At 41.8% G+C, this 6000-nt stretch overlaps 1 protein-coding gene across 1 annotated transcript in view; it reads left to right on the top strand.

Annotated features, from left to right (window-relative positions):
* Positions 1-5379: 5379 nt before the first annotated feature.
* The window catches only part of IBTK (inhibitor of Bruton tyrosine kinase), a 75709-nt gene continuing 75088 nt past the window's right edge, over positions 5380-6000 (top strand). Inside the window, exon 1 of the mRNA XM_075202691.1 lies at positions 5380-5541. The gene's annotated coding sequence lies outside the window, so the exon portion shown is untranslated. The remainder of the gene's footprint in view (positions 5542-6000) is intronic.

Raw genomic sequence — 6000 nt, 5'->3', positions numbered from 1 at the left:
GAGGGTAGCGATAAGCAGGACACTGCAGATACACGGAGGTAGCGGATAGGAATCAGCAGGTGCAGTCACGATGAAACACGGGAGAGTTGAAGTGAGCTGGTAACTGTAGTGCACGGAGGCAGCGGATAGGAATCAGCTGGAGTAGTCACGATGAAACACAGGAGAGTTGAAGTGGTCTGGAAACCACAGGAGAGTTGAAGTGGTCTGGAAACCACAGGAGAGTTGAAGTGGTCTGGAAACCACAGGAATCAGCTGGGCTGAATACATGAGGAAACACAGGAACACCTTCAGAGGCTCATGGGGAACGAGGTGTAGACAGCAGGTGCTTTAAATAGGGAGTGTTGCCTGATCAGCCAATTAACTAAAAGGAACATGTACTGAAGGTTTGAAAGGGCTGCACATGCGCAGACCCTCAGGATGGTGGACGGCCACGGTTCCTAAACATACGGGAAGAAGCACTCACAGTCTGGTGAGTGACAGGCCAGTTGCATGAAATCTTGTGTGATATCTCTCGGCTGGTATAAACACCATCTACCCCAGGAGACGGTACCAGGGCCCCTACCCGGTCACTATATATATATATATATATATATATATATAAATATATACATACATACACACAGTTCTTGAAGTGGGGAGGTATGTGCAGTTGGTCTCCGAGCAGGCATATTGCTTGTAAGGTATGTGAGCATAAGAGTACAGTCGGCAGGTAAAATATTGGTTCTTTTATGTATGTGTGTGTGGGAGGAGCGCAAAAGCACGATACAGCCGGAGACATCCTTACAGTACAAGTTAATGTGCTCACAAGTGGGGAGGACCAGTTTGACCAGATTATGTCCTTAACTGCATATTAAAAAACCATACCTCCAAACATCTAGCATACCTCTGATAACCTGCTCATGCTTCCCCAACTCTCTGCCACTTCTGTTACCTGCCACATCCCCGATGTTGTATTTTGAAATTAAGAAGCACAAATACCAGCAAATCTTAAGTATTATTTATCCGGAGCCCAGAGTGAGTCTGTGAATCAGCATTAACCAATTCATAAATTTAATTTTAATAATTTCTTACAGTCCTTTACACATTCTCTGATCTTCCTGCAAACTTCTTCTTCAGACCCCCAGATTTGCCACCTCCCAAGGTGCAGGGGTCTCCTTTTTACGAATCTCCAATCCTCCTTACAGTCACTATAAAAATGCAAAAAACTACACCGAGCATTCATCTGTTACTGTGTGTGAGTACTCACCATTTATACACCATTCTTCAAAGATGTTTCATCTCGAACTCTCTGGCTTTGTATGTTGTGTATGAAGTTAGCAAAGTATGTAAGCAGGTCTGGACTTAATGGAGAGGCCTCAAAGGCTCCAGCTTTGGGTAATGAGGGAGCAAGGGAGGCACTCTGCTCACATATGAACACATTTTAAACCTTCAAACGTGCTGAAATGGGTATGTATTATTGCCTTTTTTTTATTTAATTCATACAGGATACAGTGAGGATTGGGACTATGGAAAGCTACAGGGAGGAGTGAGAGAGGGGGCTACCGGTGATGAAGATAGGGGCACATGGGGACAGACAAAGGTAACAGATAAGGGAAATGAAAAGGAACACATGGAAGACATAAGGGAGAGGTGAACAGATACACAGTCATTATTCAAAATATTTAGGAAAATGGGAAACATTAAGGTGACACAAGGACAAGGGAATTGGAGAGGAGGGAAACAGGATGAATAGCCTTGCATCAATTAATATGTTGTGTAAAAAGCATCAAAACTTAATTTCACACTATCAAAATCCCTAAGTATGGGGCCACCAGACCGCCCGCCATTATCTTCAAATTTCCATGCCAGCACTTCTAAATTCCCACTACAACCACTGCATATATACACACACAAGAGGATGCCTACTCTTACAGGAGTCAGGGAAGAAATTTCCGGAAAGAATAGGCAAGTATGACCCATACTGTCCATTTGTCTGCCACTGCTGGCAGAAAAAAATATATTCTTATTGCTTCTGACATCTTTGTATTAATAGAACAAAAAGAAAAGAATTGCAGCGCTAAAAATCAGAGTGGCCTATAAAAATAGCAACAATATAAATGTAATTCAATATGCAGTCACGGATCGTAAATATAAAAATGTAATATGTCATACAATATATATATATACATACATACATACATACATACATACAAATAAGCAATGTACATCTACCTTAATGGTGATGCAGATACATATAACACATTGATAGGAACTCTCCCAATCTAAAAATCACAGTGCACTGTGATGTGTATAAACACAGTAAGATATGAGCAAACCAATTGATATTAATGCTGGTTATCTGAATATGCCGGCTAAACCTGATATAATTCAAGAGGATGTACAGATAACTAAAACATGTATCTGGAGTAGTTCCACATTGGAGAATATATATCTAAATTAGTGCCAAAAAAATGAAGAGGATCCAAGGTGATACTCAATATGATAGAATGAGCTAGTACGATAATTCTCAGAATGGTGAAAATGCAATTGACGGAGCTAGTAATGTGAAGTTCATAAAACATATAATCATGTTGATATTGCACTTCCACGGAAAAGTGATTCAGTCTATCTCCTGTGGAGATCCTTTAAAGATGTTAATTGAGAGGAAATTTGGTATAGGCAATCATACTCTGATTATGAACTTGGCAAAAGAGTAATATCTCATTCCGTATTTATGAATGACTTTGGTAATAATTCGCCTTATACAAAGATTCAATAGATCTTAAATTAGTTTTCTCAAACCTGGTGGAGATTCAACCTGAAACATGTGTAATTACCGTCGCTTGTAGCGGATATCAACTGCGGATTCGGATAGGTTTGTAACATCAGAGTATCTCCGTTGGATCGAGTGAATGTATGCTGGAGCTTTCTCAGGATATACCTGGTATCCGGGGCTCTATGAGACCAGCTTGGTGCGATCACACTTTCTCACGGAAGAAATGCTTCTCATCAAGAGCAGGCAAACTCATAAGATGATAAACGGAGAAATCCACCTCCTTCCACAGCTGCTTGTGTAGCCCGACACAGTGATCTCTCTGAGGTGTGAAGGAGCTCTAAAGAAAGGAGCATGTAGAAGTCTGAGAAATAATGGATTAATCAAAGGCTCACTGTTCCAAGTATGCGATATCTTTGTATTAATAGCTTGTGATTAGAAAGCTGCTGCAATACTATTACATGTTTAAATCTTTAATTTCGGGCATTGTCACATGACCACAGTATGTTAACATCCTGATCCTGTTGTTTCCCTATTAATTTTCCTCTACAAAACCTTAGCTAAATTTGTTAAATGATGTTGAAAAATAAAACAAAACAGGAGCAAGACATCATGTAACTGGTGAAATGTATTGTCTTGCATACCTGCAGATTTAAAGCAGCAATCTTATGAAGAAAATCAGGTGTTTTGTTTAACATAAATCACTGTAGCAGGCTATAATAAGAATGTTGGTATTTAGAAGTTTCCCTTGCTTTTTCCCCTCAGGCTGCTATTACTTATTTATAATTCGCACAATTTACAGTGTCACATGACTACCATGGCACCCACAGTCACATGGCACATAATGTGGCGAGTAGACAGGCTCTGTTTGCACTGTGACTGCACTGGAACATAATCCTTTTCACACATCTGCTATCACATAAGGTGAGAGCCTTCAGTTTCTGTGTCTATCTCAAATAGATGTATGTTGAAAAGGAGATAATAATTTGTAGGAGGATAGTTAAGAAAAATGGCTATACAATGCATGCTTAAGAAAGGTACTTAACTTACTATTTAAAGAAAAGAAAAATCTATGCGGGATTTCTGCTTTTTGCAATTTCACACTATAATACAATCTATCCCACGTTTTTCTATGGGGTCTATGCATCCATGTGATGCGGTGCCTCTATATATGCATAGCTGCAAATCGCAGTGATGCATATTTATGCACTGCTGAAATGCATCATGCTGGGGCTAATCTGGAAGCCCTGTTTGTCCCCTTCATCACGCTTCTGGTCTGCCCCTGTATCAGACACTGTGCCCTTTATTATTTTCTTATTTGTCCCCTTCATCATGCTTCTGCCCCCACCCCTGTATTAGATACTTTGCCTGTGCCCTCCATTATTCTTCTATTTGTCCCCCTTCACTTACCTTTCTATCGCCTTCTGCTCTTCTTTTTTCTTTCTTCCTCGCTTGCTTGTCCATCGCGTTGTGCTGCGCTCCTCACTGAAAATGCCTGGCGTGATGACATCAGCAGGGAGAAGGGGAACAGGAAGAGAGCCGGATCGCCACTCCGTGACCACAAAATGGTAGAGCCCTGCCTATGGGGCCCCCTTGCCTGAGGGGCCCCCGGGCGGTTGCTCAGCATGCCCAATGGGAAAGACAGCCCTGAGAGAGGCTTAGAACCTTGTAGGAAAAGACAGGTAACACCATCCTAAGATGGTGCATTCTGTCTGCACCATGCAAAGGTTATCAAAGTTTCATGCATTGCAGAACATCACAGTACCCATATTAATCTATGGCGACTGCGTTGCTGCACAGTATTTGCCTAGACGGAGGAGATTTTTCCCATATCTCTTCTATTAGGCATGTAATGCATAGCAAATATATTAAAAGATGCGGAAACAGTCGTTTCCGCATCTTTTAAGTGCCAAGTCAGCTTGATGCATAGACCCCTATGTGTTACAACTGTAACACCAAATTTTAATACCAGATTTTTAAAAAAAATAACAACTTGAATCCAGGTTATTGTAATTACAAACTAAGTCGAAAAAGCAGGAACATATTACCACATAAGTGTCTCATAAAACGAGAGATAAGGTAAACGTGATAATATACAGTAATTTCAGTAACTAAACTATTTTGTAAAATTACAATTTTGCTAATATGGTTATAAATAATTTACCTACCTGGACAAAAGCAAGTCCAAAAATATAGATTACAGGTAAACTGTACAATTGGGTTCCCACTACAACCAAGATTTCTGTCTCCACCAGGTGGCGCGCCTGTACTTCATACAATCAGGAAATCGATGTATGAGCGCCTCCAAGCGGACAAAGATGTCTGGTTATAATCTAGTACGTGACGTCCTCAGTACACATATCGCCCTCCTTCATTGGGGAAGCTTTGAGATGCGGTCTGTTCAGTACGTCATATAATAGCCGCGCTGTGCAACTACGTCATTACGCACTGCCGACGGGGCAGAACAAGTTGAGCTTTGTGGCTGAATACTAGAATCAGGGCGGAGTTATGATTGACATTACCGCTTGCCAATCAGAAAAGAGATCGTACAATCTCTCCGCCAATAGTCATAGGAGTGGCATAGCCCTAGCCATACTATTGGCGCAAGTGTCGGTGTGTGTCCCTTGCCCACTTAGCCCAATCGTGTGGGCGCTTACTGCCAATGAGATCTCAGTTCTGAGGCTGCCGGCTGCTGTGCTGTGTGTCTGCACTGTGCCGCCGTGATGAGGATCATATTGTGTGTCATGTCCCTGTGTACCCCCAGCTCTTCTGTCTTCAACTAGCGACTGGTGAGAGCTGCCTCCCGCACACACTGCCATATACAGCCGGGGCACCGTGCTGAGGAGCGGGTGGCATCAGTCTACCACGTACTGTCCATATAGCTTACTAGCTGCACAGTCATGGAAGCCTCATAGGAGGTCATGTGTGAGCCTGGCATGCATTACAGTGCTTATACGTGTCAGATAGCAGGGGCTGTACATGGTCGTTCTGGGTTAAGAATAAACTGATATAAGTGTCTCCTAACTTGTACAGGGGGTAGGTTCTAAGCATGGAATGCACCAAGACCGTGCTATAGTCATAAAGGGTTTGCCCTGCAGAGGACCATGTCTATGGGGATTCTCATAGGGCTTATGCACTTATTTTTTAACCAGAATATCATACAAAAATAATAAGTAAATAAGATGAATCATTACCCAGAAATTACTCCTTGGTACAAATGTATAGGGTCATACAAGAATATGTTTGTA

Source organism: Mixophyes fleayi, chromosome 3 (genome assembly GCF_038048845.1).
Source record: "Mixophyes fleayi isolate aMixFle1 chromosome 3, aMixFle1.hap1, whole genome shotgun sequence".
Classification (NCBI taxonomy): domain Eukaryota; kingdom Metazoa; phylum Chordata; class Amphibia; order Anura; family Limnodynastidae; genus Mixophyes; species Mixophyes fleayi.
Note: the sequence above shows the minus strand (reverse complement) of the source record. Positions and strands in the feature narration are given on the sequence as shown.